The sequence below is a fragment of the Pan troglodytes genome, chromosome 5, assembly GCF_028858775.2.
Source record: "Pan troglodytes isolate AG18354 chromosome 5, NHGRI_mPanTro3-v2.0_pri, whole genome shotgun sequence".
Lineage (NCBI taxonomy): Eukaryota > Metazoa > Chordata > Mammalia > Primates > Hominidae > Pan > Pan troglodytes.
This window is the reverse complement of record NC_072403.2, coordinates 84,285,249-84,311,523: the sequence shown is the minus strand read 5'-3', so window position 1 is coordinate 84,311,523 and position 26,275 is coordinate 84,285,249. Positions and strand designations below refer to the sequence as shown.

Sequence of the window (26,275 nt, the reverse complement as noted above, 5' to 3'; positions counted from 1 at the left end):
ATCTCATGATCTCATGATCCAAATCCTGAGAATAATATGAAGGTTTCCAAATAACTTTAAAAAAAAAAAAAAAACCTACCACTTAAACAGAGGATTTCTAAGGCTAGGAAACATATCCACTATACCCATTATTATGTTCTCACCTATGGAAAATAGAGTTGTTTGTAATTAGAATGCATTTAGTCAAATATTTATTAAGTATTAAAGAACTATGCACAAAAAATAAAACGCCGTCTTTTTTCCTATCTTGTTTAGATAGCTGGACTGTAACCACGGTTTTATATATATAGTAAAAAAATATAGTATACATATATAGTATAGAATATATTAAATATATAAATATAGTATGCATATACACACATATACATGTAGATATGTATTTCCCTTTTATTAAGACTCTTTGCAAATCTAGATTTAAATCCAAATGCTAGCACTGATACGACTTTTGGTAAGTTATTTAAGTTTCTTTTTAAGTAAAGTGGAAATTGCTCAGTTTCCTGGGAGGAATGGAAATGACAGATTTATCCACTGAATAACAGTGTACTGTAGACCCTCTGGCATTTTCTCACAAATACAGATTCCAAGTAATAACATTTCCATATATGTTTGAAAGCAGATGCTAACAGAAAGACTATTGTACAGAAAGACACAGTGCTCTGGTCAGAAGGTATGTGATAAATAGAACAGATTAATCTTATGAAAATAGAAACTTGTAATTAGCATTAACTATGATTATTCAGAGGGTGTTTATAGTCTATTATTTGATACAAATCAAAATACTACAAAAGCTAGATGCTGCTTCTTGCTTTTCAAGGTATGGTGAGGAAGGGATGAAATGTAGGAGTCACTCAGTGAGTAAGCAGAAACTAGTCTCTGCTTGGCAGTTTGAGATGGCTATACAATTTGAATTTGGAGGGTGAACAAAACTCTGACTTGTAAATTTTTCTGTTTTAGCCCAATCACTCCAATTAAGGCAAATAGACTTATCTGATAAATTTTATACAACTTGCGTTAGAAATCTATGAAAACTATTGCATATTAAGTCTCCATGTTAAGGTCTCTGTAGTTAAAAGAGTACACGATGCTGTCAGAGAGTTGGGTAAAACAAGTATTTTATATGGTGGGTTGTTGTCATGATTTTGGACAATAATTCTTTAGATATCTGCTCATGGGAAGAAATCACTTTAAAACATAATAACGTATTTTGAAACTCAAACTTGGGATGCACTTTGTGATTTATGTGTTGTGTTATTTCTCTCACATGACCCTTGAAGGAAGATTTTCAACTGGAAAGGAACCCTTGCTATTTTACACATTTAGTTAAAAGAAATGCACATCAAAATATAGTAGTCAATTAATTTTCTTGTACTAGGGACGTTTTGATGACTCTATGGGTGCTATATGTTAATTTAATGAGCTTTGCTATTTATATTATAGTGTGAAATGGTCAATATTAAGGCAGGTCATTGAAGACGTGCCTAACTGGCTTTGTGATATTTGGAAAGGTCAGTCTCTGGATTAAAGAAAAAAAAAAAGCAAATTGCTTTTAGGGAAACAGCCTGTTGCATGGCAAGAGTGATTCTATCTTGAAGTGAAGCCACCCTAATAACCGATGTTTGACTCCCACATGTAAAGGTGTTCTCAGTAACATCTTTAAACAATGCCTGCAGCACAGATAATCATGAAGATGTTTATCTAATCTCCCCAGTGGTCATTTGGTAAGAAAGTCTGAAGATGTGACCAGCACATTGAAAGCTTGCTATATAAAGAATTCTTCCTGGAGATTGGTGCAATGATCCACCATCTTGCAGCCACCTGAGACATCACTTCTGTTTGTAAGTCCCTAGTTAATAATTCTTTCTGATAAACTGTATTTGTTAGCCTCTTTCTTTGGCCTCTCAGCTCTGTTGGCCTTTGGTGGTAGGTTTGCATTTACTTGCTCAACACAGAACATTGCTTTCTAATGATGTAAGTTAAAAGTAAAGATGAAGCCTAGAGAACACAATAAATAGGAGATTAAAGAATGACCCTTAGGTGGCCTCTTTGAGGTTTAAGATGTCTCATCTGATCTGATATTTATGGCTAAGGCTCTGTTATGCCCTCTGAGGGCAGTCAGTGTATTATCTGAAGACCTACCTATGGACTTAGGTAGCACCTAGGTAGTTAGCTGGAGCCTGATGTGTCAGATCACTGTACCACTAAACTTCCCACATCTATTCTTTCCCTCTTTCTCTCCTGTAACAATGCAAAAGGTGTCTTTCCTCTTGCTGGATGTGATCCCTCCTGCCTTCAATCAATAGACAAGGCTCTATTGATTAATTCTCTCATCTTTTTATCTTAAAATCTTCCTTTCAATAGAATATAAGTATTTTAAAACCCATGCTCTTCCTTGACAAACTTAACTGCCTCCCCTTCTTTGTTCATATCTCAGAGAACAATTTTTAAACAAATGTCTTCTTTCTCTGTCCCCACGTAATCTCTGGAAAGTGTAATATTTTGCAAACACAAATTCTGTTGAATTTATCAAAGCAGTCTTTGCTAACCAGTAATTCTGGAATCTCAGCAGCCACTTCAAAATATTTGTTCCAGTTCTCATACAAATGAGAACTTTACTTTGTATTAGAAAAATACTCACTAAAAAAAAGAGAAAAGTACTCACTTAAAAAAAGAGAAAAATACTCATTGAAATGTTTCAGAAATAATGATCTTAAAAACAGAATTGTAAAGATTTCTCTATCACTTTCATTATCTACCTTGACTCCTGGCCATAGTCTTTAATTATATTTTGTTGGATTATATTTTACAGTACCTATGCTTCTAATCTATCAGCACCTTTTTTTTTCTTTCTGTTCTTTACTCACTTCTATGAGCAGCAAAAGGGAAAAAATAATTTCATATATAAATCCAGTAATTGTTTTGGGACTCTACTGTGCTGTACAGACAAGGTGGTGATACTGTTTAAAATGAATTGTTTCCTAACAGGCACCAGCTGTGTTTGAAATCAATGTATAATGTGTGAAAGTTACAGTTGCATAAAAGTGAAATGTAAAGACGTTGAGCATCACTCAGAAACTGCTATTTTTTGATGTCTCAATCTCTATGAAGAACCAGACCTAATATATGTTTATCTTTAGAGAAAATTAAAAAGTTAGGTGACACTTTTAGCATTGTCAATTACCAATAATGCAAATTTCAGAACATTTCAGAGTGGAATTATGACTGAGATACGGTTATGAGCAAGTTTGGTTCCAAGCTTACAGAAGTGCTAAATGTTGAATATCACATATATGTAAAAATCAAGTAAAGAAGGATTTGATTAAAGTCACTGTTGTGAAAAACAAGTTACAGAACCATAGACTGAAGAGCTTGGAAGTATTAAAGACCCTGTAGAATCCAATCCCATGATCCTGCTGCAAAGAAAACTGGCTGAAAAGGTGAAAAGAAAATTGCCAAAGTCATATAGCTAGCCTCTGGCAGAGAGGCACCTGAAATCCAGGTCTGTTGACTCTCAGTACGGTACATATTCTAATACAAGTAAACATAAATACAGAACAATCCCCTAAGTCTATTTGTTACACCTTAGAATATTCTACCCATAAAATATTCCTATCCCAGGACGAGAGGCTGGTGCAGTTCATGTATGTGCACCACTCAGCAGCAGAACTGATCCTTCATCTGAGTAAAGAGATGGTGGATTGCAGGATGCCCTTGGGCTGCTATGAGAACATTTCAGCCCAAAGTGCTGGTCCCACTCACCCTCCAACTGAACCTAGTTGAGGATTAAACATCAAAGCAACCCCAAACCTGCAAGGTTAATGGGAAATATTTTCTCTAGAGGCTCCATGGAAAAGAATCTTTATTCTCTGGCCCACAGGCTAAACTGAACTCAATACAAATTACTGAATAGCTTAGACAAATTTTGGTGCCAGGTAAAAAGAAGTTTGATATCTGTGGTATTTAGCTGTGCTTTATCCTGTAGTCACAGATCCTATAGCTGCAATAAAAAATCTTTGCTGTTCACCCACAGATATGTATGTCTGGCTTTAAAATTTTGAATTATATTCATAGGAGGAATTAAGCAGTGTTTCAGAGGATATTTGAAGCTCAAAGATAAAGGTAGAATTTAGAGAAGAATGCTCTTTTATACTAAAATATTTTGGAAAATTTTTGATAGTAAACATTAGTATATGATAAGCAGAAGGCTAAAGTCTCATTTTATTTTATTTTATTTTTTATTATTATTATTTTTTGAGACGGAGTTTTGCTCTTGTCACCCAGGCTGGAGTATAGTGGCGTAATCTTGGCTCACTGCAACCTCTGCCTCTGGGGTTCAAGCGATTCTCCTGCCTCAGCCTCCTGAGTAGCTGGGATTACAGGTACCTGCCACCACACCCAGCTAATTTTTTGTATTTTTAGTAGAGATGGGGTTTCATCATTTTAGCCAGACTGGTCTTGAACTCCTGACCTCAGGTGATCCACCTGCCTCGGACTCCCAAAGTGCAGGTATTACAGGTGTAAGCCACCGTGCCTGGACACATCTCATTATTTTTTAGATAAAATTGAAGACTTAAAAGAATATTCCTCTTTTAGCTGCTGTTTGAGGCTATGCCCTGTCTTTCTGGAGATAGGCACTACTTCCCTTTGCCATTAGAGGCCTTTCAGTGGAAGAGTTTAAGAAACACAGAACATCATTTTTTTTTTTTTTTAAACTTACCTAGGCAGTACATTTCCAAATTCCAAAAAGCAAGCCATAGAATTTCAAGTCTTCTTGAAGCTTAGTGATTTGGAGTTAAAGTAGTTTTTAGTTCATACATTCCAAAGATAGGAAATAATTATGTTCTAAAGATACCGTTAAGGTCAGTTGTCAGCATAAAGTGGACATAATTTAGAGATTGTTGTGTCAACTGACTGGATATATAATGTTAACCTGTGTTTGGTGTATCACAGGAAAGCTTAATATAGTAGACTGGAATCACCTTCCAGATTATGTGGAAGAATTACGTCAATGATGATATACAATATTCTTTGTACTTTTTGAGATGTCTAAGCCAAATAAGTATCTAGAACGCAACAACAGAATCTTCTGAGAATCAACAGTGGGAGTCGTTATGTGTAATCACAGAAACGTCAAAAGTGTATTTTATCAGCAAATCTGATTATTATGCTCATTATGATATTTTTGTTATTGTTGGGGGAGGAAGGAAAGATGGTTATAAATGACAGGTATCGAATTAGACATGTCAGAAGACTTCATAGAGAGCTCAACGATTCATTTAACCAAGCAATAAACCACTGGGAAACTAGATGGGAGACATGTATGTTTATTAAAATATCATGCAGAATAGGAGGTGGAAATATCCAACATCTCGAACTGGCAGTCTCTAACCTGATAACATAACTGCTGCACAATTTTTCAGTGTAAAAAATCAGCTGCTTGTTCTAAAGGTGTTTTCACCCATCTTTATGCATACAAAAGAGGAATAATAACACAATTCGCCTTTTGGATATAAGGAAAAAAGGAACAATCAAGGAACAATAATTTTAATAATTTAAAAATCTTTACAACCCCAAATATATTGTAATGCTATTATTTTCCAGGTTATTTTTGCTCTAACAACAGTATGTAAATACATATATTTTCTTGTTTTGAGAAGTTAAGATTTAGTTGTAATACAAGTAAATCCTCTAAATAAACTATTTTTTAAGGGTATGATAAATTGTAATACTTACAGGGATTTTTATGTAAGTACTGAAAGATGAAGTTTAGAGACAATATAAAAGTTTAGAGACAATATAAAATCAACTATGGATTGACTAGAAGATAGTTGCATGTCCCTTTAACCCGTATTTTCATTTTGTCAAAAATTATTAAGTGACACAACTGTTGTTTAAAAACAGAAAATAAAACTTTAGTTAAGTATACAAAATGAAAGTATTCACTCTCCTTTCTAAGATATTGTCTACCTTATTGGTTGATAGCATTTTCGGTGCACTATTACAACACATAACAGTTCTCCCCACACCAATTTGGCTATATAGGTCTATGAACATTCCTCGCGTTTAATATTTAAACATGCCACTGAGCACAAAAAAAAGAATTAAAAAAGTAAAATCTAACATTGGCAGTTGGGTTTTATGTATAAAGTAGCAACAGGGCAGACCTCAGGTGATGTTTAGACTTACTTCTTGGCCTAGACTTATGTTAACAAAACCCCAAAAGGTCTAAAGCACTAAAGAGGTCTGCCAACTACACTTAGATGTGGGTAGATGTTCTATGGGTTTACAAATACAAGGTGAATAAAACTGAATATACCCATCAGAATCTTTATATTCTACATAGCAAAAGAGTACTAGGAAAAATTAGAAATAAATCAAGTCTCCTATAGTTAATCAACAGCAACTCTCTCACTTAAAAAGTAACACTGGGCATAGCATACAGAGCATCTAAGAAACAAAATGTATGCAATTCCAAATTTTAGATATTACACATTTTACTTCTTTTTGTTAAAGATGTGCTCTGTAATCATTACAATTATTTTAACTACAGCAAATACATGAGTAGGTTAAAAATTGGTATCTCATATATCCCATAAATATATATACCTTTTATGTACATACAAAAATTAAAAAAAATTGGGCTTAGTGTTAGAAGTAAATTTAATAAAATAGAGTTCTAGCTTAAGAGCTAGAATTTTCCATAGTGAGAAAACTGTCCCCATGGAGTAGCTAAGAAGACAGAATATGTAGGCGCAAAGCCTGGGTTTTATTTATTTGTTTGTTTGTTTATTTATTTATTGAGACGGAGTCTCACTCTGTTGCCCAGGCTGGAGTGGAGTGGCATGATGTCAGCACACTGCAACCTCTGCCTCCCAGGTTCAAGTGATCCTCCTGCCTCAGTCTCCCTAGTAGCTGGGATTGCAGGCACGTGCCACCACGCCCGGCTAATTTTTGTATTTGCAGTAGAGACGGGGTTTTACCATGTTGGCCAGGATGGTCTCTAACTCCTGACCTCAGGTGATTCACCTTCCTCGGCCTCCCAAATTGCTGGGATTACAGGTGTGAGCCACCGTGCCCGGCCAAAGCCTGAGTTTTAATACTAGCTCTGCCAACCCCCAGTTACTTAATCTTTATACCTTAATTTCCTTACTGTATACAGGAAAAATGTTAGCAGAACCTATTCCATTGGCTTGTTTTAAAGATTAAATAGTGTTGATAAAACAACCTGGAAGAGTAAATGATATATAAATGTACATGCCTGTTATTTGTAGACATAAACAAGCCAGAAGTAGTAACTGAGTATCAGAGGTGAGAGAGAAGAGAGAGAAAAAGAGCAAAATAATGTGTGCTTTGTGACGTGACCACTTCCCAATCACCTTCCCTCCAATCCCCCCATGACTAACAGTTTCTTCATCAAAGTCTGTTAAACTCATAAAGCCTGGACATGAACAAACGTTTTTTGTTCTGTTTTGTTTTATAAAGCAAGGAAATGGCTAAGCTTTATGCAGTCTATGTTGTATTGAACAGGGGAACCTGGACTCTAAGAGTCAAAAGAGGCCAGGAAATTTTAAAACTGACGAATGAATAGAAATTGTGGGGTCAGTTTTGGATTCTGACAGGCTTTGAAACTCGGATAAAGGGGCTCTCAAATTACATTCTCAGTGCACAAATTTTACAGTAACATAAGAAAGCACCAGTATTTTCAGACTCTACTTTAGAACAGAATTAAAACTCAGCCAGATGTGGTGGCTCATGCCTGTAATCCCAGCACTTTGGGAGGCTGAGGCTGGTGGATCACCCGAGGTCAGGAGTTCGAGACCAGCCTGACCAACATGGTGAAACCCCGTCTCTACTAAAAATAAAAAAACTAGCTGAGCGTGGTGGTGGGTGCCTATAATCCCAGCTACTCAGGAGGCAGGAGAATCACTTGAACCCGGGAGGCGGAAGTTGCAGTGAGCCGAGATCTCGCCATTGCACTTTGCACTCCAGCCTGGGCAACAAGATTGACACTCCATCTCAAAAAAAAAAAAAAAAAAAAAAGAATGTAAACTCTCAAATGACTTAATTATTTATAATGAAAGCCTTTTCAAGTTGTGTGTGTGACAGTCAGTTAGTGGTTTCTCCCCTTTCCAGTTACAGAATTCATAGTAAGTGGTTGCTAAGTCAGAGATTGTATTTCTCGGCTCCCATCCCTAGCATCTAGGCTTGGTCATGTGATTAACTGTCATTAATAGAGCATTAATAGGAATGATGTGTGATGCTTCTAGAACAAGGCTTTTAGTAGTCAGATATATGTTCTCCATTTCCCTTTTATACTTTTGCGATATGGATTCGAATGACAAAAATGCATAACATGTAAAGAACCTGGGCACCTGAACCACTGCACAGAGGAGAGTTGACTGCCTGCCATGAGCATCTGCCTCAAATTATTAAATTAACAATAAATAGAATTTTACTAAATGTGAGCCTTTATACTTTTAGGGTAAATTTTTATAAAAACTAGAATTATGTTAGCTAATATATCAAATTACTTGAGGATGATATAATAGTATGATGGCTAAGAATAAATTCTACCACACAAATACTGTGTCTATCAGTTATTAGCTATGTGATCCTGGGCAAATTAATCTTTCTGAGTTTTAGTTTCCTTATCTAAATAAAATGATGATAATAATGGTACCTGTTTTAGAGTGCTAGAATTGTGCCAGTATGACTCATTGTATGTACCTGATAAACCCAGTCTTCATTAATATCTACAATTAGGCTTATCCCTGTGGATGAGTGAATTAGCTAAATAAGCAGAACAAATGAATCCAGTTTTCTTGTAAGTATACAGAAGCATTCTGAACAGTTTAAGATAGTCTACCAAGAAGCTGGCATGGTTGTACAGTAAAATGGTTGCAGAGTCAGAAGGTTCACTGACAGTGCCACCTCCTCGGCCAACTTCAATGACATGCCCCATTTAGAGCACAGACTCTGTAGCCCAACTGCTGGATTCAAATTCCAGCTCTGCCCTTACTATGTGAACTCAGGCATGTTACATACCTCTCTGTGTTTCAATTTCCTCATAAGTAAATGGGACTAATAAAGTGAGGCATATCACTGAAGGTGAAAAATAGTGGTGTGCTTCAGCTTAGTCTTAGGGTATAAAATTATACAGATATACATGTTATAATTTTCTCCTTGTAAAAAAATGAAGTCCAAATTAAATATTTTTCTGGTTATAAATGACAAAATGCTCACCATCGACACTGAAGATTCTGGATATTTACAGGCAATTATACATTTAACTAGTATATAATAGCATTTTACACATACTGAAGGCATGTGGTATAGTGGTTAAGGACTGAGGCTATAGGCACAGACTAAAATTCTAATTATTTCTTTGCCACTTACTAGCTGTGTGACAATGGTTAAGTGACTTAACTTCTCTCAGCTTCTGTGTTTTCCTTGAAGAATCCAGCCAATTGTCAAGGTCCTGTGTCACAGTCTCTTGTATCAATGTCATAGGGTTGCTGACAGGGTTAAATGTGACAATACACATTATAAGCCTTACAAAGGACAAGTTTACATAATATGGGCTGAACAACTCTTAGCCATTCTTATTAGTAATTATTAGGCACTTGATCAATATCTGTGGAATGAATGAAATAAATGTTTGACATCACCTAAACATGACTGTCAGTGATGAGTGAAAATAAAAACAGTAGCCATTTAAGTTCAGTGGAAAATGATTGCTGGTTTCAGGCAGTGCTGACCTAAAAATTTAATGGTGGGAACAAAGGTAAAGCTTAAAACAGAGCTAATGGAATTTGGTTTTTTTTACATCTTGGGGAGGTGAGTAGGATACAACTAAGAATAAATAAGATAAATGCAATATGATATGTTACTAAAAACAAATTCTCTAAAAAATTACATTTCATATACCATGTATATAAATATGAAATATTTATGCTCCTTTAAAATTGTATTTAATTCTCACAATTATTTTTTAGATGAGAAGAAAGTGAATTATTAAGAATATATTAAAATTTATGGAAACTTTGAGGAATAAAAAGCAGATATTTATATTCTACTTTAAAAGTCACTTTCTTCCAGACGCTTTCCTTAGTTAATGCATTCCTAATCTTTCCCAATCTGATCAGCCTTTTATTTTAAAAGCTTTCAATAATTTTGCACTCTGAGCTGGTGAGCATGAAAGGGCTTTGTAAAAGCTAAAGTTCTATAAAGAAAGAATCTCTCTTTGCCTGTTGATATACTACTTAGTAAATGAGCTTGTAAATAACTCCAGGGCAAGATAAATGCTTTTACTTCTTATGTACCATAAAGAGTGCTCAGTGCCAAATTCTAAAGGGCATAGGATATTTTCAAATGCTTCAGCCAAAGGGTATGCAATGGGTAACAACTATGAAAATATAAAAGCAGAACAAAAGAACAGACAACTGGCATTACTTTAAATAATGTCACTAAGCCATTTACAGAGTAAAAAGCTGCCTGCTGTATTGTGCTATCTGGGCCAGTGAATCTAGGACATGCTGAATATGAAAAGAAAAGCACAGGCAGAGGCTCTAGAAGACATGCTGTTGCCTCCAGTGCCATCAGCAGAAAGGAGCCAACAGAGCTCACTTATTACAGAGCCACTTTGATTTAGGCACCAAGGGACTCATCATTGAAGCTACAAACCTCTTAGAAATTAAAGTCAATACTTGCAATTGCACTGAGAGCAAATTCAAGCAGCTCTGGAAAAAATATGCTTTATTATCATGGTCAACACATTTACTGCAACATCAAAATATCTGAATTTAGTCTTTTTTCCTTCCTTTTTTCTGTGTACAAAAATCAGATTTTTAAAATTCTGTGATTTATTAAATATTTTTCCCACAAAAATATACTTTTCAAACTGTGATTTGAATGAGAATAAAGAATGATCCATGAGAAGACAGAATTATTAAGCATTATAGAAAGCCAAAAAACTGAAGTGAGAGTAAATTTTTACTTCAAAGGTAAATTTTTCCTACTATTTTCCTTGCTATTCACAACAATCTTCTCAATAAGTCTCCAAAACCTATGACAATTAGTATGTTTTCTTCTTTGATTAGCTGAAGATCACAGAATCCTACACTAGTTATAAATCTCCATAAATTTTATGTAATATTTTCTTAAAATGATTCTTCTGTTTTTTTTTTTCCTTTTTAAAAACAATTGAATAATAGGTTGAGTGTATTTCCCAAGGTAGAAACTATAAACAGGAACTAGCATTTTCAGCAGCAGGTTAAGTTACCTAAAGATGATTAACTTTGTTTTGGCTTTATTTTTCCTGTGGGTTTCTAATCAACCCTTTCCGGTAAGTTTCTAATCAATATCCTTTCCTTTAAAGAATCCTTCCTCATTAGAGTATTTACATCCATTTTCAGTTTCCATAATGCAGGTAGACAGGTCAAATATTCATTCTTACAATTTCAAATTCAGAGTGATAAAAATATTAATATATATGTTCATTTTTATATTTCCCAACTAATATACTTTTACATCTTACATCACTAGATATAGCAGTGTTTCAATGCAACTATATGCCTATTTATAAATGTAACTTTAGTTATTACAAATAAGTTTTAATCTCTTTCAGTTGAAACTTTCCTAAATGTAGTATAATTATTTACTATTTGATTACTTGTCAGAATCTTCATAGTTTCAAATTAAGAGAAAAATAAGTATGGTATTTCCATTTACAAAAACATCCTATGGCACTGACTTTGAATCTGGAATACAGAATGTTTTTTACCTCCTTGTAGACCTAGAACATAAAGTCGGTTAAGCTTCACTAAAACTATGACTAATCATTGGGTGTACCACATTTTTCGGTTGTAAGAAAATAATCTTTACAGTATAAATGATTTTGTAATGAGTATCACAATGTACTGCTTCAATATCAGAGGTTTGTTTCCCAAGTAAGAATTCACTAGCTTACTTGAAAAGCAGTTACAGTAGATCCTTTGTTCACAAGCCTCCTCTGGCCCTATGCCCAACAAAAGAAAGATTCCCAAAAAATCTGGGCATTTTTGCTTAAACACTTAAGTATTTTCATAAGGTTAATAAACCTTTTATAAATGATATAAAAGGATGTTGTAAATTAATATCTTTATCAATCATTATTATTTCTCATAAATGTACATTTTTATCTTTCAATAATTTTCTAATAAAATATTACTTTATTTGACATTTACTGTAATGGTAAAGTAGTTAAATCAGCACCAATTCTGGAGGATCCACAAGGGGGAGAGGGCAGTAAAGGGAGTGAGTGCTGAAAAAAAGTACCTATCGGGTACAGTGTTTACTATTTGGGTGATGGGTACACTAGAAGCCCAAACCTCACCATTATGCAATTTATCCATGTAACAAACCTGCAAATGTACCCTCTGAATCTATTAAAAAATCAAAATCTTAAAATGATAATTATTTATTCTTGCTTATAAAAGAGTTAATATTTAAAAGCAATAAGGTAGAATTAACTGGTTAAATCTATCGAGAGCAATGTTCAGGTGCTTTTGAAGTGATATATAAGCAAAGAAGAGAAAGAAAGGAAAAGGGAGGTTGCAAAGTAATAGACAAATCACTTCTACAGTCGTCCGACAGTAAACGTTGGGGATTGACTCCAGGATGACCACCATGTATACCAAAATCAAAGCTATCCCTCTGCATATGCAGGTTTCTATAATATTTCCCATGAATACTTTATTTTGGATTTGCATTTGTTTGACAAAAAAATTTGTGTATAAGCGGGCCTGCGAAGCTCAAACTGCATTGTTTAAGAGTCAACTGTACTTGTTACAACTTAAAAAACATGTTTTTATTTCCTAAGAATAACAAACCAAACATAGAAGAAAAATTTACCCACTAAGAAGAGCTTGCTTGTCACAATGTTAAATGAAATATTATACCATGATTTGATCAATTAATTACCATTTGAGCATTATGTTTTGACTAAGCAAACATCACATTCACCTATCTAACAGATGTTTATCAAGATTCTTCTGCATTAAATGCACTGTTGTGAAAGACCAGAAAAAACCTGTTGCGTGGTCATTACCCTTGATTTACTTCGGAGTTCATTTTGTGACATGAATTCTGCAGATGTAAACAGCACCACATGAGAACTCCCTAAAAGTCTTATAGGACTTAAAAAAATTACTTTTGGTCCTGGTAGGAAGTTGATATTTGGTTAGGGCTTGAATGAAGAGAAAGATTTTGACAGACAAACTGACAGATTAAGAATTTTCTGGGTAGAGCACCTGTAGAGAGGTACAAAGAAAGAAGCTTTAAGTTGTGTTCTGTGAACCCCAGGAAGATAGGTCTGACGCATAGAAAGAAATGAAGTTACACATTTGAGAGATGGAACATAAGTAAGAATCATTTGCTCATGTCAAATAAAAGTGGACATTTTTTACTACTATTTTTCTGTTACATACATCACATTGGTTTCACATGTGCACAATATCTGTGGCCTACACCATAAGTTAAATTATTAAAATAAGTTCATATCTATAAACTTTCTGTGATCTACTAAGAACAGTTTGGGGAAATCGAATAGACAGAATTCAGACTGCAGTGAGGGGGACTGAGTGGCCTCAGAAAAAAAGGGAATACAGAAAACTCTTCCAAAAGTTTCTTTCATTCCAGAAAACTTTTCTGTATGTGGTACAGGCTTTGTGCTACATACTGGGATACAATCACTGAAATCACAGACTTGGTCCTTGAGCCCCCAACTGGGAAAATTAGGGTTGAGTGACGTGCTTTTACTACTTTATGTAAACAGCTAAGCCAGGTATCAATTTTAGGGCAAAGTTGAAGATATAAAGAGTCTTATCTATGGGGGCATAAGTCTTCGTTCTGAGAATCACTGTGTCTAACAAGAGATATCAATAGACGTATGGTATAAATGTAAACATGACAGGTATATGGAAAAAAATAAAGTCATGGAAGTAGGGTAAATTAACTCCTGACTCTGAGAAGCAGAGAACAATGATAGAAATGATTATTGTTTACTAATACCTTCTTCTGCATTGCAGGCACTAAGTTGTTGGCCTACAGCAGACCTTAAGGAATGTTCTCCTTAAAGGACCAGACAGTAAATATTTATAACTTTGTGGATTAAGCGGTCTCTGACTTTGTAGCACGCAAGTAGCCATAGACAACATGTAAATGAATGAAGATGGCTGTATTTCAATAAAACTATGTTTATTAACATAAAAATTTGATTTCTCAGAATTTTCACATATCACAAAATATTATTCTCATTTTTATTTTTTTAAACCATTTAAAAAACATAAAAATATTTATTCTCTGATGGGCCCTAAAAACCAGACTCTAAGCCAGACTTTGGTGACCTCTAACCTAATAGAGTGAAGGCTGAGTAACAGAGCAGAAGGGAGGGAACTGGCAAAAAGAAAACTTGGATTTCTGTCTGGCAGATTATGCCTAATTTGGGATGAACATACTTCTGGGAGTTCATAAACATCTTTCATGTTTGTTTACACAGTGGCATATGTGAACAAGTGCAATTTACTGAGGCTAGGACTAACAGATTTCACCAGATCCTCAAAGGTGGACTTGACTTGAGGAACTTTGAGAAATACTGACTTAGAAGAACTCAAGCGTTAGATCCTAAGATTCTATTCTTGTATTCTATTAACTACATGTAATGAACAGATAAAAATATTAGCTGGATTAATCTGCCTCTGACTGCCATTCATGAACGATGTCACTGATACCTTTTCTTTATCTACTTACCCTTGTATTTGGTTCCCCAGAATTATTAAAACTGCTAATTATTATTACTGATCCCTTGTCAGGTACTTTGCTAAACTGTTTAAAACATTTATTTAATCTCCACAACAGTCTTCTGAGGTAGGTACCATTTATGGTTCCATATTATAGTTGCGAAAATGGAGGCTCAAAAAGGACCTTTAACTTTTTGTTTTCTGCAGGAGTCTCTTCTAGATCCTCTTTACTTGTATTTTATACTTCTTTCCTAAGTAACTTCATTGATTTCAATTGCCAGTTCTATGTTGTTGATCCTCAAATTGCCTAAAACACATTTCCTATGATGGTCCCAAGCTCAACACTGCCAGAATTGGCAAATGTGGTCCTTTCCCAACAACCACCCTCTTAGTAAATGGCAACATCACGTAACCTTATCTCTAATATTCCTCTTCTCCCTATTGCCCAAATGCTCAGATGCAAAAGACTGTTTATTCTAAGATATAATTCTAAGCTCCTTCCAGTTCCACCCTAGTACAAGCATCCCGTGATGGTGTACTAAGTGGTCTTAAATACACATTTTTTAAAGTGAAAAAAGGCAAGATTATAAAACAAAATTAAATATTATAAATCTATGCTTGTTTAAAAAATCTATATCAAAAAGGTATCTCTCTGTGTGAACATACAGTTGGAACGGAATTATAGTAAAGTGGTTAAGAACATAAGCTCTACTTCAACTTTTAAGAGTTGTGATACCTCAGACAAGTCATGGAACCTGTAAAATGCAAATAATAAGAGTATTTCATGGCTGTTTTTTGTGAATTGAAGGAATTAACACATGTAAAAAATTAAAACACTGGTTGGCATGTAAGAATTGCTCACTAAATCACAACTATTATTGCTAATGGTTTTATCAATATTAATAATACAAATGCATAGAAAGATTATCCAATAATAAACTATCATTTTCACACTGACTTTGCAATTAGTGGTGATACCACAGGAGTTTTATATATCTTCTTTTTGCCTTTCTGTATTTAAAATGTGAAAATCAATCAACAAAAATCTCTATGAAAAAGCACTCTGAATTAAATAAGGATGTATTAAAATTGGTCATCTTAAAAATAATCAGACACATTTCTTGTTACTTCTTTAGCTGCCTGAAATGTTTTGTGACACCTATTTTGAAACTGATCTCATGCTTAACAATCATCTTAGTATAGTTAAAAATATCACCATGTGTAATTATTTTAGTGCTAAGTGTTGTGCTTTGAAGGCACTTAATAAATTTAGTTTCCTTTCCTCCTCCAAACCCTGAAATACAAATTAATTATAAAAATTAATTCCACTGAAATCAATAATTTTTTCTGCCAAGCCAACCTAAAAGTATATCTATATCTTAGCCAAACGTAAAATTTATATTTCAGAGCAAGGAAAAGAACAAACATAGACCAGCTGGAGTATGTTTGAAAATACTAATCCTTATTAGGGCATCTCTTTAGAAGATGAGTTACTTTAGCTGAATTGAATCTCTATTAACAGTAGTGAATTCCTAAGGCAGACAGCAACAGTAAATAAAAGAACCCATGCTTACATTCATTTGATGGTTTCGCCGACTTGAGAATCATTTCTGGTACCATGATTTTGTGTTCAGGAAACAAAGAACATGAAACATTACATTCTTCAGAATGTTTTTCTTGTGCCATTAAACGAATCAAGTAAATGAGGCAATAAGGCACAAATAAGGAATTTAGATTTCAGCAATATTTTGATCCACTGTAGCTTTCAGTTTCTGAAACTTCGGAAGGGCCTACATACTTTGTAAGAATTTTTGGCTTATATTGTTAATAATCAACAGAGCCAAGAAAACATTTCTTAGAATGTTCAAAGACACCACATTAGCCTTCCTTCCCTGCAGCTATAACATTATTTTTCTAAGAGAAAAGGCAGAGAGTCTTCACAAAGCCATACCAGACTTAAAATTACCAGAGAACATTTTGGTAAACTGTATTGGTTAGAAGGAGAAAAATAAGTCCTAGGGCAAATGTCATCCATTTTCCCAAGGTAAATAAAGTAGGCTCTCCAGGAAGGTGCTCATTTGATTTATTTCATGACTTGCATTACCTGTGTGACTTTTGGGTAATAAAACTGGAAAAAATTAACAGAAGGAGATTTAATATTTTTCAAATTTGTTGGCATAATTATTGTCTAAGGACAATAAGAATTTTAAAATAATACCTTGAACTCATTGTAAATTAGCTTATTCAAGCACTATCCCTTTAGATGTGAGTTACAGTTATATCAGTGTATATTATTCATTTCTTGACAGTAGAACAAGGAAAATTTTGATAGTTTCTATATATGATTTCATCTTGAGAAGTTAGTGATACACCTTGGAAATTCATAAACACTTATTAACCCATTTTGAAATCTAACATCTATAAATCTACCTAAAACACCTTAGAATACTTATATTATTGCCTGTATAATCTTGTAGAATAGTGAACTCCATATGGTTTTGAACTCCACTATGGACCTCCTGAAGTCTTTCATTCCCTTGATTATAATGAAAGAATTATTTAATTTCCTAGAAATAAATTGCCAAAGCAAAAAAAATAAAAAGCCATTTAGAGCCATATTAAGAAAAAGAATGAGCCAGGTGTGGTGACTCATGCCAGTAATCCCAGGACTTTGGGAGGCTGAGGCAGGAAGATCATTTGAGGCCAGGAGTTCAAGACCACAAAAAAAAAAAAAAAAAAAAAAAAAAAAAAAAAAAAAAAAAGAAGAAGAAGAAGAAAGAAAAGAAAGGAGTAAGATTTTCTTATTTCCTTGAGAAGACACAATATTAATAGATAAGAATGAAAGAGCAGAGCTTCAATTTTCTCCAATAATAATAATAATAATATGCATGCTAAAAAGAGTCAAACTAAACAGTAAATAGCAGCCCAAGACAGGTGAATCATTAAATGGGCTTAAGAATCTAGACTTAACCAGATATTTTCTCTAAGTCTTAAAGAATGTGGCAATATATTCTCAAAGAATCTTATGGTCATTTCAGACACCTTGGCAAGGACACTGGAGATGCACAAAGGCAGGGGATGACAATCTTGAAAGACAAAAGAACAGCTAATGTGAACCAGATACCTGCAAGGGAAGCCTTGATCCCTGATAAATGTTTTTTTAAAGTTACTTTCCACATGACTTGCATTATCCAAACTTAGCTGGAAAAGTGCTGCTCAGCAGGATTTTATTGATACCAATTAATTTCTTACAACATTGCTCACCCTATATCCTCACTCTCTCCATTTGTTAATACCTCATTTGCACTGAGAAGATCAAGCAGCCTCTGACTCAAGCTCCTTCAGCTTTCAATATCCCCATTGCAATATTCCTTTGTATTTCAGCCATTTCCTCTTTTCTGTCATACTCAAGGAAAAAAATCAACCTTCTCTGTCTCCAAGAATAAACTTGTGTTCTTGAATTATCGCCTCTGTTCTCTGGAACTCTGCACAATTAAAATTATTTGTATCATCTTTCAGTCTCTCCATCTAGAGGTGTTATATCCACTCTTCACCTGGAAAAATGATCAGATTCCTTTGTTCTGAAACATGTGTGCCCACACACACACACACACACACACACCCCTCTTACTCTTACTACTCCCTCAATTACAGAGTCTGGTACAAGAAAAGTGCTAATAAATGTTGGTAGAATCAAAGAAAAAAGGACTGCTACATTTGATCTCTTTCCTTCCTAATGCTAAGCTCCCTGAAGAAAAGTTCATAAGAGTTACCTCTATTTATCCATCTTGCCAGCCCCAGCACCATGCATGTGAACAGATTTTAGGGATGGTGAAGGCAGCCTCACTCTAACCCATTGTAGACCTTCTAGCCCTATCCCCTTGGGCTCCCACCCAGAGTATATCCTGTTCTAGCCTTTCCCACCCATGACAAGAACTGCGTGCTAAATCTAATTGTGGAGAGGAAAGAGATGAATGAGATGGTTAGAGAGAAGGAGCTGAAATGAATGACAAAATGGAGAGTGGAGTGGGCAGCAAGTTGACAGTGAAGTCAGAGAGCTCTATTTAGGAATTCAGAAAAACAAACTGTTCAAATAATTGGGGACAACATATAGAGTTAGAGGGTCTTAAACAGGGTCTTGAAGGAAAGGATCTGCACAGGGGAGAAATAAACTTTGATAGTGGAAAAATATTGGAAAGGTACAGAATACCTATTACTAAAGAAGCATACAAGTGATTTTTAACACATTCATAGCACATCATAATTGACAATTGTTTGAAAATTGTGAAAGAGTCCTGCAATATTTTCCATAATTAGAATATAAACATCAACATCTTGTCAGTATTTGGAGAAAAGATATTATGCTAACAAACTATTCTCAGCTGTTAATGATATAATAAATAATTTTACTAAATGGTTAGAACAAATCATCTACCAATTCTGTATGTGCCCTCATCCTAGGGACTTAGATCCTTGACCAATTTGTCTCCCCACTACCTTTGATAACATACATAAATAGAACTAGATTTTATTATTTCGGGCATTTTACTTTATGTTTTTTCACTTTGTTGCTTGGTTCATGTGTATTTCAGGTGGGAATGATTTCCTTCCAGTGTAAATGATACTTCTATATTTGAAACACCCACTGTGCCTGGGCTAGTACTGCAGATACAGTTACCCAATAGTACAAGTTAAAGTAAATTGAGTAATTTCTAGTTTATAAAGCTGATATTTTACATTTATAGATGTCTTCTTCATAAAACTTAAAAGTTCTATTAGAAATCATAGTCTCAGTTGTACGGAGCTTATTTGATTTGAGATCTGTCCTGAGATGAGGTAACCACTGGAATTAGAGAAATATTTCATATAGTTTTAGATTCCACACAGATTTCTTTCTCATATCCCAGGAAACTAAGCACTATTTTCAACATTTAATCAATGGCCAGGGCAATCAGGCAGGAGAAGGGAATAAAGGGCATTCAATTAGGAAAAGAGGAAGTCAAATTGTCCCTGTTTGAAGATGACATGATTGTATACCTAGAAAACCCCATCGTCTCAGCCCAAAATCTCCTTAAGCTGTAAACAACTTCAGCAAAGTCTCAGGATACAAAATCAATGTGCAAAAACCACAAGAATTTTTATACACCAATAACAGACAAATGGAGAGCCAAATCATGAGTGAACTCCCATTCACAATTGCTTCAAAGAGAATAAAATACCTAGGAATCCAACTTACAAGGGATGTGAAGGACCTCTTCAAGGAGAACTATAAACCACTGCTCAACGAAATAAAAGAGGATACAAACAAATGGAAGAACATTCCATGCTCATGGATAGGAAGAATCAATATTGTGAAAATGGCCATACTGCCCAAGGTAATTTATACATTCAATGCCATCCCCATCAAGCTACCAATGACTTTCTTCACAGAATTGGAAAAAACTACTTTAAAGTTCATATGGAACCAAAAAAGAGCCCGCATTGCCAAGTCAACCCTAAGCCAAAAGAACAAAGCTGGAGGCATCACGCTACCTGACTTCAAACTATACTACAAGGCTACAGAAACGAAAATAGCATGGTACTGGTACCAAAATAGAGATATAGACCAATGGAACAGAACAGAGCCCTCAGAAATAATGCCACATATCTACAACTATCTGATCTTTGACAAACCTGACAAAAACAAGAAATGGGGAAAGGATTCCCTATTTAATAAATGGTGCTGGGAAAACTGGCTAGCCATATGTAGAAAGCTGAAACTGGATCCCTTCCTTATACCTTATATAAAAATTAATTCAAGATGGATTAAAGACTTAAACGTTAGACCTAAAACCATAAAAACCCTAGAAGAAAACATAGGCAATACCATTCAGGACATAGGCATGGGCAAGGACTTCATGTCTAAAACACCAAAAGCAATGGCAACAAAAGCCAAAATTGACAAATGGGATCTAATTAAACTAAAGAGCTTCTGCACAGCAAAAGAAACCACCATCAGAGTGAACAGGCAACCTACAGAATGGGAGAAAATTTTTGCAACCTACTCATCTGACAAAGGGCTAATATCCAGAATCTACAATGAACTCAAACAAATTGACAAGAAAAAAACAAAGAACCCCATCAACAAGTGGGCGAAGGATATGAACAGACACTTCTCAAAAGAAGACATTTATTCAGCCAAAAACCACATGAAAAAATGCTCATCATCACTGGCCATCAGAGAAATGCAAATCAAAACCACAGTCAGATACCATCTCAAACCAGTTAGAATGGTGATCATTAAAAAGTCAGGAAACAACAGGTGCTGGAGAGGATGTGGAGAAATAGGAACACTTTTACACTGTTGGTGGGACTGTAAACTAGTTCAACCATTGTGGAAGACAGTGTGGCAATTCCTCAGGGATCTAGAACTAGAAATACCATTTGACCCAGCCATCCCATTACTGGGTATATACCCAAAGGACTATAAATCATGCTGCTATAAAGACACATGCACACGTATGTTTATTGCGGCACTATTCACAATACCAAAGACTTGGAACCAACCCAAATGTCCAACGATAGACTGGATGAAGAAAATGTGGCACATATACACCATGGAATACTATGCAGCCATAAAAAAATGATGAGTTCACGTCCTTTGTAGGGACATGGATGAAGCTGGAAACCATCATTCTCAGCAAACTATTGCAAGGACAAAAAAAGCAAACACTGCATGTTCTCACTCATAGCTGGGAATTGAACAATGAGAACACATGGACAAAGGAAGGGGAACATCACACACTGGGGACTGTTGTGGGGTGGGGGGATGGAGGAGGGATAGCATTAGGAGATATACCTAATGCTAAATGATGAGTTAATGGGTGCAGCACACCAACATGGCACATGTATACATATGTAACAAACCTGCACGTTGTGCACATGTGCCCTAAAACTTAAAGTATAATTTTAAAAAAAGATATAAATAATTCAGAAAATGAAAAAAAAGTACTCTTCCCTCAGTTGTGCAAAGTCCTTCCTTGTGTACTTATCCTGATTTATTTGTGTTTTTATGCTCAGGCTTTACCTCTTCAAGAAAGCCTCTTGGAATGAGTCTCGTCCTTTCCTGTGCTTCCGTTCTACCACTCTGACACTTGTATTTAATATAATTGTCTTTTCTGAGCTGAAATATTTATATGTGATTTGCTCTATGATACTGTGATATCCTTGAGAGCAGGAACAGTATGCCATTCATCCCTTTATCCCTAGCTCTTATCCCAGTGCCTGGCATGATGCCTAGCATGTACTAACCACATAGATGTTCAATAAATGCTTGAACTTATTTCAAAATCTCAAATGTGCTTGCACTCACTTTCTCTCTCTCTTTCTCTCTCTCTCTCTCTCTCTCTCTCTCTCTCTCTCTCTCTCTCTCTCTTCACAAATTGGTTAAAAGCATGGGTTTGGCACCAGGTAGCCTGGGTTTAAATTCAGGCCCAATCAGTTATGAGACCTTGGGCAAATTACCCAATCCCTCTAAGTCTCAGTGTCTTCAACTTTAAAACGGGAATAATATGTCTTGTGTGTTTTGGCTGCATAAATGTCTTCTTTTGAGAAGTGTCTGTTCATATCCTTCGCCCACTTGTTGATGGGGTTGTTTTTTTCTTGTAAATTTGTTTGAGTTCATTGTAGATGCTGGATATTAGCCCTTTGTCAGATGAGTAGGTGGCAAAAATTTTCTCCCATTCTGTAGGTGGCCTGTTCACTCTGATGGTGGTTTCTTTTGCTGTGCAGAAGCTCTTTAGTTTAATTAGATCCCATTTGTCAATTTTGGCTTTTGTTGCCATTGCTTTTGGTGTTTTAGACATGAAGTCCTTGCCCATGCCTATGTCCTGAATGGCATTGCCTAGGTTTTCTTAAGACACATGAAAAAATGCTCACCATCACTGGCCATCAGAGAAATGCAAATCAAAACCACAATCAGATACCATCTTACACCAGTTAAAATGGTGATCATTAAAAAGTCAGGAAACAACAGGTGCTGGAGAGGATGTGGAGAAACAGGAACACTTTTACACTGCTGGTGGGACTGTAAACTACTTCAACCATTGTGGAAGTCAGTGTGGCGTTTCCTCAGGGATCTAGAACTAGAAATACCATTTGACCCAGCCATCCCATTACTGGGTATATACCCAAAGGACTATAAATCATGCTGCTATAAAGACACATGCACACGTATGTTTATTGCGGCACTATTCACAATAGCAAAGACTTGGAACCAACCTAAATGTCCAACAATGATAGATTGGATTAAGGAAATGTGGCAGATATACACCATGGAATACTATGCAGCTATAAAAAACGATGAGTTCTTATCCTTTGTATGGACATGGATGAAGCTGGAAACCATCATTCTCAGCAAACTATCACAAGGACAAAAAACCAAACACCGCATGTTCTCACTCATAGGTGGGAATTGAACAATGAGAACACATGGACAAAGGAAGGGGAACATCACACACCAGGGCCTGTTGTGGGGTGGGGGGAGGGGGGAGGGATAGCATTAGGAGATATACCTAATGCTAAATGACGAGTTAATGGGTGCAGCACACCAACATGGCACATGTATACATATGTAAGAAACCTGCACATTGTGCACATGTACCCTAAAACTTAAAGTATAATTTAAAAAATAAATAAAATGAAATAAAAAAAGAAAAAAATGGGAATAATAACATTTCATAAGTTTCTTGTGACCAATGAAGGAGCGAAATTGTATACACTCACACAAACATAACTTAAGAGAGCATGGAAAAAGCTCTAGAAATGTAGACATATTACTTTTATCCACTTAGAAACATGAATACTTATCATTCTTATGATACTGATTAGTATAATTTCAAAAGTGTATTTAGAAATGACTTTGCACAGATTTGTAGAACCTTCCCAATAATGCCTTCATTTTCAAGTGAGGAGAAGATATAGGATATTATATGGAATATTATACAGTTAGTATTGAGTGAGGGGAGACAATTCCTTACATTACACAGGCTGGGCCACTAAAATCAACAGAGATTAAAAACTTTACATTTTAAAACCCAACCTGCAGTTTACCTAGAGGTTCATTCAATTCCAAAATATTTCTGGCTTGGGGACATTTTCTTAAAATTTACCATTCTTTACTACGTCATACCCTTTCTATCTATATTGAAAGTAAGGGCTGAAAATTAAGAGAATCCGAAGTTATTTTAAGAGAGACATCTAAGAGGGGCTTTCTTATGGGAGATTAAAATTAAGTAATATTTCATGGGGGAAGAGGAATCCAGAAATACAGATCTCATGGTCAATGCAGAATTTGAAGCAATAAAAACTAACATTTCTTAGAATAATTCTGAATTTTGTTAAATCTCTGTAGGAGAGATGAAAGATAATCCAATTAATGGGAAAAAATCACTAGGGGAAGTCCTAAGAAAGAGAAATATCAGGCTATGCACTAAAACAAAGAGGAGTGATAATTGAGGGTTATCAACATTTGTCACTTGCTTTAGAAAGATCAAGAAGATTGAAATCTAAGGATAGGCTATCAAATGAAAGGTAAAATTATTATGTAGAAAGAGAAGCATAAAATTTTACACATAGAAAGTTCACAGGAGGACATCCCATTCAACCCATCATTATATAAGAAAACTGAGTTGTAGAGAGAAGTCAAAGTTCATTCATTGAGTCACTTTGGAACAGAACTACATATTTTGGTATCTTGGCTTCATAATCCCATTTCCTTTTTGCACCTGTACACTGGAATCCAGTCTCTGAAAAGAGGATATTCCATGAAGTTGTTAACAATACATCTTCTGGGAAGGAAGATATTATTTGAAGTCAACATCTGACCATAACTGAGATAAAACATAAATGAAAAAAGCAAAGAGGCTAAGTGTTTTGATGACCATAATTTGAACCCATTACTTATTAATACAAAGATGAGCCACAAGTATAGTTTTTATGCAAAATTGCTGCTGTGTTTTATAAGAAAACTATGCTCAAGTAATGAATGATAGGGTACTAACTAGCTAGAGGGGAAAAGAGGGTAAAGAGGGAGAAGAGAGAGAAAAAGACAGACTGGAAAGTTGAGGGAAGAAGTAAAACCAACTCGTAAACTTACAATCTCTCACATAGGAAACACTGGTTTCCTTCAAGGACATCAAATAACGTTTCCATTTCATTTAAGTATTTTGAAGTCTGGTGGTCAAAACCTTCTCCACCACCTCATGCTGTAAAGAATTACTTCAATACCAATAAAATCTATCCATCTGACAAAGGGCTAATAACCAGAATCTAGAAAGAACTTAAACAAATTTACAAGAGAAGAACAACCCCATCATAAAATGGGCAAAGAATATGAACAAACACTTCTCAAGAGAAGACATTTAATGTGGCCAACAAACGTATGAAAAAAAAGCTCATCATCACTGGTCATTAGAGAAATGCAAATCAAAACCACAATGAGATACCATCTCAAGCAAGTTAGAATGGCAATCATTATAAAGTCAGGAAACAACAGATGCTTGAGAGGATGTGGAGAAATGGGAACACTTTTACACTGTTGGTGGGAATGTAAATTAGTTCAATCATTGTGGAAGACAGTGTGGCGATTCCTCAAGCATCTAGAACCAGAAATACCATTTGACCCAGCAATCCCATTACTGGGTATATATCCAAAGGATTATAAATCATTCTACTATAAAGACACATGCACATGTATGTTTATTCCAACACCATTCACAATAGCAAAGACTTGGAACCAACCCAAATGCCCATCAATGGGACTAGGTAAAGAAAATGTGGCACACATACACAATGGAATACTATGCAGCCATAAAAAAGGATGAGTTCATGTCCTTTGCAGGGACATGGATGAAGCTGGAAACCACCATTCTCAGCAAACTAACACAAGAACAGAAAACCAAACACTAAATGTTCTCACTTATAAGTGGGAGTTAAACAATGAGAACACATGGACACAGGGAAAGGAACATCACACACCGGGGCCTGTCAGCAGGTGGGGGCCTAGGGGAGGGATAGCAGAAATATCTCCTAGGAGGCCTAGGAGAAATATCTAATGTAGATGTGGGTTGATGGGTGCAGCAAACCATCACGGCACGTGTATACCTATGTAACAAACCTGCACTTTCTGCGCATGTATCCCAGAGCTTAAAGTGTAATTTAAAAAACAAACAAACAAAACACCAAAAACCAGGAAGCACCACCATAAAAAATTTAAACAAAAGAAACAACACAAATGAAAAATGCCTCTTATACTTACTGTAAAGGAACTTGACTCTAAAGAAGACAAATAATTCTCCTTCATAACAAATAGAACAGCTCATCTGATTGGAAGGGCAAAGATGCAGATCTATCACAGGGATGCTAGCTATTCTAAGTTCATTCTAATCCTGTAATTTTAAGACATGACTCAAATTTCCTACTTCTAATTTATTTGCCAATATATCCAGTAGAATGAATAATTT

General features: G+C 35.3%; 1 protein-coding gene across 50 annotated transcripts in view; it reads right to left on the bottom strand.

Moving 5' to 3' along the window:
• The window catches only part of RIMS1 (regulating synaptic membrane exocytosis 1), a 517,655-nt gene that overhangs the window by 41,810 nt on the left and 449,570 nt on the right, over positions 1-26,275 (bottom strand). The window lies entirely within an intron of this gene.